Source organism: Osmerus mordax, chromosome 23 (assembly GCF_038355195.1).
Source record: "Osmerus mordax isolate fOsmMor3 chromosome 23, fOsmMor3.pri, whole genome shotgun sequence".
NCBI lineage: Eukaryota > Metazoa > Chordata > Actinopteri > Osmeriformes > Osmeridae > Osmerus > Osmerus mordax.
Window position 1 is genome coordinate 3,206,907 of NC_090072.1, and position 12,743 is coordinate 3,219,649.

The window sequence follows — 12,743 nt, forward strand, 5'->3', positions numbered from 1 at the left end:
TGTCCCTACTGCTAGTTTCTTTCACGTCCTCGTCAGTTATGCCACGATAAATGTGAACGAGCTGTTCCATCCCTTTTTAATTAATATCCCGCCACACCGAAGGACCAGCATATGATATGAATGTACGTTTATACCAAGTTAAAAGTTTGACAAATACATGTATCCATATTATTACAGTATTTGCTTTAAATTTACAGCAATGCATCATGGGAACATGTAGTAGTAGAGCTACGTTTATTTTTTTTAAATGTTGCCACAACCTTTTATTTTGAAGGTCATGTTGTAATAGCGATTGTTTTGATACCACTTTACACATGCTTAACGGAAAGTCACCCTGATGTATTCAATCACCATGACTGTGTAATGTATGCAGTGAAACGACTTCCCCACGTTGACCGTGTACAACTCATACTTACCTGGCAGGGGAGACACCATGATCATGAAGGTGGTTCACCCAGGGCGAGGCTCAGCCATTGCACTCCGGTTGTGCTGACCCCTGCGAATTTCTCAAATGTGGAAATCTCGACTGCATAATTTGTGGTAGTGGGGGACTGCGTTCGCGCTCTCCCCTGATAAACTGTTAAATAACAATGATGCGAACATGCCAGTCGTCGATATGCTTCTCTCCTGATCAGCTCAGATTGTTGTTATCTTGCCTAAAAAGAACAACTGCATTTGTAGCAGCAAGTATACATTACACTGGCTATCATTACCCTTAGTCTAACACGACTGATTGCTTAGCTTTTACGTGGATCAGTCTCCATCTGTTCATTAGTTCGTCACAGTAATGTTGACTGTTGCCACGAGATGGCGCTCTGGCTCTGCGGATTGGGCATCGACACAAGCACAACGTTCTATTTCGCCACCGCCACAAACATTGACAAAAAACATCGCGTTCATCCTCATAAGGAAGTTTTTGACTCATTTTTTTTTTTACTGTGTATAAGCATTCGTTATTTCAGTCTTACCAAAAAATACTGTACCGTCAATCCGCGTGTGATTTCCGTCAGAATAAAATATAGATGTGCAAGTCGACATAATTGGAAGTCAGTCAAAACGCGTAACAGTGTAGCCAACAAAGTAGATTTGCCATACTGACTCAATCAAATGTGAATGATGTACTAGTAGGGGACAGTTTGCATTGCACCCTCTCCTGTATTACTATCCAGATGGTAGAATACAACTGTTTTGTATCAAGGTATGGCCTCTATTGTACTGTGTTCTCCCGACTGTGTCAATGAAACTGTTCCCAATATAGATGCACCTAAAATACTTCAAGTAGCTAATTTGGTGGGATGACTATTGTAATGTTAATTCCGATGATGTCGCGGGTAAATGTGTTATCTGAAGTGGGGTTTAAGCCCTCCGTTACGTTTGGGGTTTTCAGCCAGCGAATGTCCCTGCTGCTAGTTTCTTTCACTCCCCCGTCAGTTATGCCACGATAAATGTGAACGAACTGTTCCATCCCCTTTAATAAATATCCCGCCACACGGAAGGACCAGCATATGATATGAATGTACGTTTATACCATGTTAAAAGTTTGACAAATACATGTAATTATATTATTACAGTATTTTCTGTAAATGTACTGCAATGCATCATGGGAACACGTAGTAGAGCTACGTTTAATTTGTAAATGTTGCCACAAGCTTTTATTTTGAAGGTTGTTCATGTTGCAATAGCCATTGTTTTGATTCCACTTTTCACATGCTTAACGGAAAGTCACCCTGATGTATTCAATCACCATGACTGTGTAATGTATGCAGTGAAACGACTTCCCCACGTTGACCGTGTACAACTCATACTTACCTGGCAGGGGAGACACCATGATCATGAAGGTGGTTCACCCAGGGCGAGGCTCAGCCATTGCACTCCGGTTGTGCTGACCCCTGCGAATTTCTCAAATGTGGAAATCTCGACTGCATAATTTGTGGTAGTGGGGGACTGCGTTCGCGCTCTCCCCTGATAAACTGTTAAATGACAATGATGCAAACATGACAGTAGTCGACTTCTCCCCTCTGATCAGCTCAGACTGTTATTTTGCCTAAAAAGTGCATTTCTTAATCAATGTAGCTAATGTGTATATATAATAGCTGCTAGTCTATCATTACCCTTATTCTAATAAGAATGATTGCTTAGCTTTACGTGGATCAGTCTTCGTGTTCGTTAGTTCCTCACAGTAATGTTGACTGTTGCCACGAGATGGCGGTCTGGCTCTGCAGGGTTTAGGCACTGAATGACTAATTAGACTTAGTTAGCCTACTCCAGACAGCTGTCAACTCGGCAGAAAACCTACCTCCGTATGCCCGCGCGGCTGCGCCTTGTCCATTAATTGTATATAGCGGGACAAGTTCTCTGCTCAGCGTGAGAATTACAAGGTGTTGTGTGAGAACGTTTGAAATGCGTGAGATTCGAGAGCCCTGAAGTTTAGATTGACAATTTACCTGATCAAATGCATTTTTTACACCTAAATGCGGAACAGTTTACAAATGTTGCTGCTATATGAAGTTACAATTAGGCTACAACTTACAGCGTTGAGCTTGTGGACATTTGTAACTGTATTCAAGATTTGGCACCAACACGAGCAGAACGTTCTATTTCGCCACCGCTCCAAACATCAGAGAAAAAGAATCGCATAGATCTTTAATTTGGGAATAAAGGTATTACACCTAAAATTCTCCCAAGTAGCTCATTTAGTGGGATGGAAATTGTAACGTTCATTCCGGTGATGTCGCGGGTAAATGTGTTATCTGAAGTGGGGCTTAAGCCCTCCGTTACGTTTGGGGTTTTCAGTCATACTAGCCCCGTGTTGGTTGCAGGTACTGCAGCCAGCGAATGTCCCTGCTGCTGGTTTCTTTCACGTCCTCGTCAGTTATGCCACGATAAATGTGAACGAGCTGTTCCATCCCTTTTAATTAATATCCCGCCACACAGAAGGATTAGCATATGATATGAATGTACGTTTATGACTTTAGAATAAGTGAGAACTTTGACAAATACATGTAACTATATATTACAGTGTTTTCTTTAAATGTATTGCAATGCATCATGGGAACACGTAGTAGAGCTACGTTTTTTAAATGTTACTACAAGCTTTTATTTTGAAGGTTGTTCATGTTGTAATAGCGATAGTTTTGTTTTCACTTTTCACATGCTTAACGGAAAGTCACCCTGATGTATTCAATCACCATGACTGTGTAGTGTATGCAGTGAAACGACTTCCCCACGTTGACCGTGTACAACTCATACTTACCTGGCAGGGGAGACACCATGATCATGAAGGTGGTTCACCCAGGGCGAGGCTCAGCCATTGCACTCCGGTTGTGCTGACCCCTGCGAATTTCTCAAATGTGGAAATCTCGACTGCATAATTTGTGGTAGTGGGGGACTGCGTTCGCGCTCTCCCCTGATAAACTGTTAAATAACAATGATGCGAACATGACAGTAGTCTACTTCTCCCCCCTGATCAGCTCAGACTTATCTTACATTTACATTTACATTTAGTCATTTATCAGACGCTCTTATCCAGAGCGACTTACAGTAAGTACAGGGACAATCTCCCCAAGGCAAGTAGGGTGAAGTGCCTTGCCCAAGGACACAACGTCAGTTGGCGTAACCGGGAATCAAACTGGCAACCTTCGGATTACTAGCCCGACTCCCTCACCGCTCAGCCACCTGACTCCTTTAGGCCTAAAAAGAAATGCATTTGTTAGCAAGTCTAATGTATACAGGAGCTTGACCCTTTTACATGTTGCTGTAAGATGCCTTGTCGAATCATACATAGTGCTGCTAAAATGTCTAAATCCAAATCAAACAAAAGTAGCTAACTGACTAAAAACAACTCCCATTGAGAAATGTTAGGCAAGGCTACACTCTGCACACGCTGCATTAAAAAGGCCATTGTTCAAATATTCATGCATCCAAAGGCACGACCCATCTCGTGTACTGAGGGGGAGAGAGATGGTGTGTGTGGGAGAGACTGCCTGGTTTCTAACAGCCTGGGATTACCAGATAACAAAACCAGTCACGTTGATTCCACAGTTTATTAGTAATGCAACATAAATGGCAACCAACTGTCCAATTTACAGCATTACGAATACAAGATATTTAAACACCAAAAATGAAGGACCTTCACAAATGTGTTCAGTCAATTATTAAATAAAATGAGGTAACCGTGTGGGCTAGGTGGCAGGCCTCTATTTTAAATTAATATTCTGCTCACTGTTCCACAAGACAAGCTCCAGGTAGTCTGCTGTTCAGATGAGATGCATTTGTAAGGGTGTAATCTTCTCTCTGTGGTGGTCTTTGTGTCTTCATACTTTCACTTATATAAATGTTTTGAAGTCTTATGTTAAAACATGTGTAGCTGGTAGTAGTCACATACTTGGGGGTTCATTCAGGTTCAGATAATGTGTTAAGGAGGTAAATATCACAAACACGTTGGTGTATCTGTTGTTGTTAACATCCCCCCCTCTGTTCTCTTGTCTCCTTGTTCCTACTTTCACCATCTTACTCCTGTTTTCCCAGCTTTCCAGTTTCCAGAAAGGAGGAAGAGAGTTGGAGGGGAGGAGTGTGTCGTCCTTATCTAGTGGCGGGAGACCAGGAGAGTGGCGCAATGATATCAGTCCTTCCCTTAAAGGCGTTCGTCCCTGCCGTGCTGGGTGTGGACACGTACTCCATCAAGGGGTAGTCTGGTGGAGGGAGGACTGCTGGCTGGGGTGGAGCTGGAGGCAGGTCTGCTGCTGAGATGGACGTGGTTTTGGTGATGGTGCACGGCTGTTTGGTCGCATGCAGGTTCAGAAGGCGCTCTTGCCGATGGATAAAATTCCGGATGGTTCTAACGTTAATCTTCGGCAGAGGGATGCCTGCACCCGGTGCTGGATCCGCTCATAGGCCTTCAAGATTGTGGTCTTCTCAGGACTACTGCGAGACCCTGGAGGTGAGCGCAACCAAAGCAATTTCACCAGGGTGTACATCAGCCTGTTGTGCAGAGCGCTGATGTCCTGCTGTGCTGGTGCGTACCGCTTTGCCATCTTCAGCTTCTGTATCACAGCAGCATCCACCAGGTCATCCCTCTTTGTGTGGCAGTAGAGGGTGTTGCCCCGGTGTGTCCGATATAGCTGGGTGAACTGCTGTGGCCGTTTGTCATGCTCCTCCACTGTGTTCCATCGTTGAAGGAGCTCGTTTCTCTGCTCTGTGGTCAGTGACAGCTTGGTCTCTATAAGGCCAATCTCCACCAGAGCAGAACAGAATGCTTCCAACTTCTGGAAACCAGGAAGAGGGTTTTGACTGCAGGCACCCTCCTGTAAAAAACAAACAAACAAATGGCATAAGAATTCTTTAAGCCTGGTCTGCTTCACCTGGATCGGGCTGTCCAGGCTGAACCACCTCCTCATCCGGACCGGGCCCATCGTTGACAAGATCCTGAAGAGAGAGGAGGTGCCCCGTTTCGCCCGTGCTCTGGTTGAAGATGTAACTCCAGCTCGTGGGAGGGGACATCAGCAAGGGGCCTGGAAATTCTCCTCGACAGCCTCTCCGAACAGCTGCCGATAGTGGGTGTTGAGTCGGCTGATCAGCGGCGCAGAGTAGGTCCTGTGGTGCCCTCCCCCTTGTCCTCCAAACACGGCATCCGCACTCCTGTCCCGAGTTCCACCGTGCGATGCCACTGATCAGGTACACCTGATAAGGCAGTGCTCCACAGTGGGGACCTGAACGTCACCATAAAAAGGTATTAGAATAACGACAGGGTCACATGTTTGATTTGTAACAGAGTATACAGACTGCAGTTGTGTACCTGGAATCATGTGGGGGAGGGCTTTGTGGAAACCTTCCAGGCTGTTGCTCCCTCTCACGCCCTTGTAGTAGGGCAAGTCCACGTCGTTGGTGGTTGTGATACGTGCCAACCTGTACATATCCATACCCGGAGGATCCTGGATGCACTCCAGGTGTCGCTGCTGGGCAGCCCCACAACTCATCAATGGCGTCTATAAATACACAATCACACACGCCGTGTGTTATGTTTACTTTTTATGCTACACCATCACCCTATCGCCATGATGTTGTATCAATTGCCCAGCAGGACCCTTCAGCTCCTCGATGGTCTGGTGGACGAGCCGGAAGGTTCCCTGAGCTCTGAGAGTGACTCTCCTCACATGGTGTTGGAGCTGGTCCCTTGAGAGGTGCTGTTGGACAATATCCTCATCGGATAAGGCGCCCAGCAACACGTTCTGGTTCTTTACAGCCCCTATGAGCAGCTCCAGATCAGCCCTGTTGTAGGCCATGACCGCTCCAGCTATGGCAGACTTGAAGGCAGCGTACTTGGAGTGAGACTCCTCCGTGCGGATAGCTGCGTCAAATCTGTGGATCCAATGGAAGATGTCCAGGCACACGACCATCCCATCGTCCACCCAGGGCTGAAACATGGTCTCCAACGCCGTTGGGCCCTGTGCACGGCAACAACCACGGTCAACGTACATGATTTTGGGGGCAGGTTGGTTGGCCAGCTGGAACCTCTCTGTGACTCCACTGCACATTGGTGTCAGCTTGTCTGTGGACTCCTCGCACGTCAGAACAAAGGTCACAATTTGGGAGTGCTCGTTGCCGATGCTGGTGAACCACTCGGCTGAGCCTTTGCCCTCCCCAGACAGCTTCTTCACCACCTAAAAAATATGTAAAGTTTGAATGTGATATGATAACCTCCATTAGATTCTATTGGTATGTGGTTTTTGTTGTAGTTTTTTTTTAAACATTTTGCATCATAGGGTTCTTCATAAAAGCAAAAACAATACTGAAATTAGCTTTGTATCATACAGTGTTGCATTATGTTTTGATCAACCTACTTTCCTGGTGGAATCCATTTTTAGCACAGTGCCAAAAGTACAACGCCGCACAACATTTCTATCCACGCCACGTCTGTAAGTAGAGTCACAATCATTTGAGATTGATTTGTGTGACCACTGCCAAGTTTGTTCAATGCGGACATTGTTTGGTATACTTACTTGCTGGTAAGGATGGCAGGGAACATGGCTTGGTGAGCCTTGCCAAGTTGCGTTAAAATAGCAGAGTCCCACGCAAGCCACCGTCCCACTCTGCCACCTTCTCCACTCCTGGCTGCCTTTGTGCAGGGTCCGTAACACAGGACCTCTGTCAGCAAGGAGTACCAGTCAGATACATCACAGATGTGACGCACCTAAAGTAAATATGGGGGAAACAAATCAAATGAAGACTGATATGACTTTCTGTTCTGTGTGTTTGCCGCATGGTAATACATATTGTCAACTGTCATGTAATAACTTGTCAGACGGGTGAAGTTAGTTATACCCGGGTGTGGTAGCCTGACTTGTACAGGTGCACGTTTCGTCCAGCCCCCACGCAACCACCCCCACGAGGACACTAGGGAGTACCTCCACACAGGGCGCCAAAGAATGGTGTTGTGTGACCCTGGGTTATGGACTGGGACTCTGTGGGACAAACAGCGGTGGTGGGCTGCTTGTGCTGGACAGAGGTGGTGGGCTGCTGGGACCAGATCCCCACCCTCTCATGGTGGTACGGGTTGACGCACACGTCCAAATCCTTGGTCGAAGGCAAATCTGCAGCCCTCCATGTGTATAATGTATTTTCTTCGGAGGTCAGGCCAACACCAGAGGCTGGCATAAATCACATGTGGTAACCGCGTTTTATAGTTCACCTGGAACATGGAGACAGAGGTGGCAGGCTGCTAGGGCCATACAACGGTTTCACCCGGGAATTGTGTCCGCAGAGGCTGACTAAATAAGCCCTTGAAGGGGGAGTCTAGCAACTTGACCGAGTCTAAAAATGAACAGAATAAAGTAGTTTTGTAATATGAATTATAAAAAAAGAAATACAGTTCAATGTGTTTTTACACTCTCACTTACCTTCCACATGATGGCTTGCAGCCACAAGTTCCACCTTTATCACCTGGCCATTCAGGAGCATCACAATTTAAGGTGCTTGGCTGCAGTTCCTGGACAACAAATCTATTGTTACTCTCGATTTTACGATATTACCCAAAACAAACATTACTCCTTACTACTCTGCTCTTCCTGTTTCATAACACTTACTTGCTTCTCTGTCGTTAATATATTTTCTAAACCTCTTCATTTGAATGCTGGTTATGTGGGTCACTGGTGTGTGCAACCACCTCCTCACAGAACCGTAAGCGATAGTAATGCCCTTCCTCTGCTCTGCTGAACTGTTCTGGCCTGTCCTTTTGTGTCTGGTACTACCTGTAGAGTTCCCACATCTCCTGAAAGGTGTGACTCTCAAACCCTCCCTGACCATAGATACTAGCGTTGCAACCTGCATATATACCTACAGCTGGCAGCTCCGTTTTTTTCCTAGATTCAGACCTAGCCCTTGTTTAGTTCCTTTCCTTTCCGCACCTGTCAGTGTTGGCCTCGAGAAGATTTGATATTTGCAGGAAGCTCTGCATATTCTGTTAGGTACTCCTTGATCCAGAGGTTACCTATCTCTCCCTTACAGTGAGGGTTGGTCACCTCTGACCTGTTGTTACGTCCCCAGAGTTTCAGTGTGGTTCTGTGTCCGTATATCAGTGTAGTTTGTGAAGTTTCTGGAGCAGGCTCCACCTGATTGGTGGAATCCCCTGATTAGGACTCCGCCCCCCCCCCCCCCCCCCCCCCCCCTCGTCAGTGGCTGCAGCTGTGTGCTCCCTAATAAGGGAGTCAGGTGGATGAGCGGTTAGGGGATCAGGCTAGTAATCTGAAGGTTTCTAGTTCGATTCCCGGCCGTGCCAAAAGACGTTGTGTCCTTGGGCAAGGCACTTCACCCTACTTTCCTCGGGGGGAATGTCCCTGTACTTACTGTAAGTCGCTCTGGATAAGAGCCTCTGCTAAATGACTAAATGTAATGTAATAAGCCTGAGTGGTTGTCTAGCAAGGGGGGCTTGGCTGCTGCTGTTTGGTTTGTTTTGTATGCTGGGTGTGGGATTTTGCTACTTGAGCTTTGTCTGGTACATTGGGGGTTTGAGACAACATTTGTACTGTTAGTAGTTGTGTAAACTGTGTTTGCAAAATTGTATAATTGTAATTCAAAACTTGGAATTGTTATAATTTGGGTTCATACCTTTTTGTTTCTTTTTGCGTTTCTCAGGGGGAAAGGGGAAAGCCACGTGCTTTAGTCAAGAGGTCCCGGGGCTTACACCACCCGTAGGATAACCTGTTGTATATGAACACTAAGTAAGACCTGGGCCGACCAACCCTTGTACTTTGGGTAGAGCGCCGGAACTAAGGTGCTAGTGAGGGAAATACTGTGATAAGGTAGGATAGAATTATTTTAATTTTGCTTTCTTTGCTTTGGTCGTGCCCAGCCCCCTTTCCCTGCACATTTGCCGTTTAATAAATGTGTTGAACGGTAGAGTTGGCCTCCGCCTTCCTTGTTTTGCACCACGACTCCATACCTCTCTCATCCAGTCCCAGGGTTCTTGTGCGTAGTGGGGGTGTTGCGTTCTCTCCTTCGGGAGGTGTCCGTAACACCTGTGCTTGTCAAAGACGCTGGAATAATAGACATCAACTTAGTACCGTCATCATTAACATCACTGTGAGTATGAGAAGATGAATATTAAACCCTGATGGTAGCCATAGTTTTGTGTTGGAAAAAATGCATTGAAATGCAAAGCCCACAAGTGTTAAATATAATTTGCTTACATGTAGCCCACATCATTTTCCACAGTCCAGTGGAGTGGTGCGTTCGTATACTGCCCAAACGGCACCACCAGCTTTCCCAGGCACATCTGGCGTGAAGGTGCAGGGATGCCCTCTGCTCGAAGGAGCTTCTCTCTGTGGGCCAGGACACCAATTTGCCAAACAATTTCCACCATGAAAGAATTCATGTCATTTAAAATACACAAACTGAGCTTTGTGTGACTGTTTAGAAAGGGAGATGCCCTTTCCAAAACTTGTAAGGGCGTAATAGTTTGTGAAAGACCCAAACAAACACATCCGACGAGTTAAAATCCCGGACAATTTTAGATTTTTTTAGGTCTCGAAAAGAGGACATGTCCGGGTAAAAGAGGACGTCCTAGCTAAAAGTCTAGGAAAGTTGAGGTTACTTTTCGCTAGGTACCTATGAACATGTCGGTTCCTCTTTGTTCTTTTGGTGAGCTATCTCACGTGCCCTAGCTACTTGGCTACCGGCTTCATGGAGCCAACCAGCTAAACAGTTATTTAGCACTAGCGTTGCAACCTGCATATACCTACAGCTGGCAGCTCCGTTTTTCTCATATATTCAGACCTAGCCCTGGTAAATTGTAGAGCTTGTTTAGTTCTGCTCCTTTCCGCATAAAGGGACTACAAAATTACTTAATAACAGCCCAACAGCGCAACGCTTTATTAGCTTACTGACACGTACAGTACAACCTACGTGCATCTTACGTTCAACTCTCACTTCAGGTGTCACATTCCAACAGGTCCGTGTGGACACAATTACTATTGTAACAAAGGTAGCTAACGATTACACTTCTGTAGTAGTGCAGTAACTACTACACCTCACAATTTCCCCAGAAATATTTTCAGGCTTCAACCAGTGCTGCTCAAGCAGAAAGACAGGGTCATGGAGAGAAAGAGATAAGATTCGTTAGGCATTGAAGAAAGAGTAGGAGAGGAGGACAGCATCCAACATGCTGCTGTGAGAGAGCCAGCTGAAGCAACAGGTGAGGTGAACAAACAGATGTATAAACAGTCAGGTAAGAAAGCAGGTCTTAGGATAAGGGAACTCATTTCTATTCTTCCGTTTCTGGCAGATAGGACTTGAATGGGGTGTGAATTTTGTATAGGGTGTTAAATGTGTGTTGAAAAACAATCTGATCCCGGTAAGCATGAGTTCGTAATGACGATGGTGTATTACATTTGTTATTTTGACTATATCGTTTTTTAAGTGGTATTTGTATAGCGAAGTTTTAACACCTGAGTGAACTATGCACTATTACTGTTGCACAGTAAACCTATACTAAAAAGTCTAGAGACACTTGCATAGCTTCAGTGTTCCTGTGCATACATAGGAGACTCTGACAGAACGCCTTCTCTGTAGCACTCCATCCAATCCAGAACCCGGGGTCCTGAAGTCTCCACTTTTACGATACTCTAACGATGCGATGTTAATATACCTCTCTGATCTAACGAGTCTGGCTAGCTGTCGTGACCTCTCAGGTGGGCTATGGCTGCGATGGAGAAATGGTTGTTCTGCTAGGTTATCCTGTCTCTGCACAGGAACTGCAGCTCTTTTGCAGTGATCATTAAGGGGCCTAATGACAAATCATGGTCATAATTATGTTGGCCCATAAGTTTCATACAAATCGGGCTGGTAGTTTTTGCGTAATGCTGTTCACACACATACAGACCGACATTCAAACACACACGGGAGAGAAAACATAACCCTTCCACCCTGCAGCGACTTTGCCTGGGTCGAAGGTCATAAAGAGTGGGGCATCTATTTACGTTTTTCGGATATGGTTTGTCCTTGCTGAAGGTAGAAATCATTACCCCGTTGGATTGTTTTACAAGCCAAGTGACTAGATGCTGAACCTATCATTAAATAATTGTATCTTTTCTTTTGACCAGGAAGAATGGCTGAGACCGATTTCCTCAGTGCCATAGAGAGAACGAAAGTGGGGATCTATGTCGTGAAAGACACTGCCAGCAGTGAACCCTCTGACGCCAGGATAGTCCTCGAAGGTGGGATGGTGCTTCAAGATCTTGAGAATGTAGCACTTGCTTCTGCAATGTTGTTTGGACTCTTTTATGCCTTGAACATGCAGTACCCTACAAAGCTCTGCAACAACTTTGAGGCATTTCAAAAGATCATCATGGAGCTATAGTTTAAGGACAATACAAGTGGTTTGTGTTTATAATGATTAAGAAATAGTCATTTGAAATGTATTGACAAACATTGTCAATACGTCCTTGTATCCAGACATTTGAATTGTGTTGGACTAAAGTGGTTAATTTAATTTATGAAATTCCATTTACTTTGTATCAACATAAAGTACTTTGTTAAATCAAGACAATTGTGTAAGTTGCTACCAAAGCAAACTTTTGTGTGCAATAATGTCCACTATTGAATTGAGTAAATCCAACTGTTTTTGTATTTGTGAGTGGGTGTTGGTAGCGTGGGTGGGTGGGTGTGAGAGATGATGTAAAATATATTTACTTGTTCTTTTGTTGTTTATAAATGTTCCTATCATAGGGAACTATATTTGTTATAAAAGACCATCTTTTTAAATTTTTGAATTTGTGTTTTCCTTCTAGAATGTATCCTGGTGTCTGGGCCACATAACACAATATGTTTTATAGGGTGGGGGCCGCATCTGGGCCAGAACAAATCGTATGTGTCTGTTTTCAGTATGTGGAACCCTAACCCTTTTGGGTGGGGGAACCCAGCCAGAACAGGGCCAGAACTGGAGCAAGGATGTGGCCCAGACACATTTTGCTATCGACCTATTGAGGCTGCAGAGTGACACGATGGAGGATCCCTCTGGATCGAAGAGAGCTTGATGACTGGTTGAGCCGGCCTGGTGTGTAATACTGTTCATTCACCAATCAGAGGCTTTATCCCGCCCCCTGACTTTTGAGGGTGGAGGACAGGTTTTTTAGTTTTGTTTGCTGCAACAAGTTACACCGTGGATAAATGAAAGTATGCATCCAAAGGCACCACCCATCTCGTGTACTGAGGGGCAGAGATGGTGTGTGTGTGGGAGGGGCTGCCTGCGT

The 12,743-nt window shown here is 45.3% G+C and overlaps 3 non-coding genes across 3 annotated transcripts; all 3 read left to right on the forward strand.

The window, feature by feature from the left end:
- Window positions 1–408: 408 nt before the first annotated feature.
- Window positions 409–572, forward strand: LOC136968022 (U1 spliceosomal RNA). The gene has a single exon (XR_010879556.1). It is a non-coding gene; the product is annotated as a U1 spliceosomal RNA (small nuclear RNA).
- A 1,229-nt stretch (window positions 573–1,801) lies between these two features.
- LOC136968033 (U1 spliceosomal RNA) lies at window positions 1,802–1,965 on the forward strand. Its single transcript, XR_010879567.1, has one exon. It is a non-coding gene; the product is annotated as a U1 spliceosomal RNA (small nuclear RNA).
- A 1,280-nt stretch (window positions 1,966–3,245) lies between these two features.
- LOC136968044 (U1 spliceosomal RNA) lies at window positions 3,246–3,409 on the forward strand. The gene has a single exon (XR_010879578.1). It is a non-coding gene; the product is annotated as a U1 spliceosomal RNA (small nuclear RNA).
- Window positions 3,410–12,743: the final 9,334 nt, after the last annotated feature.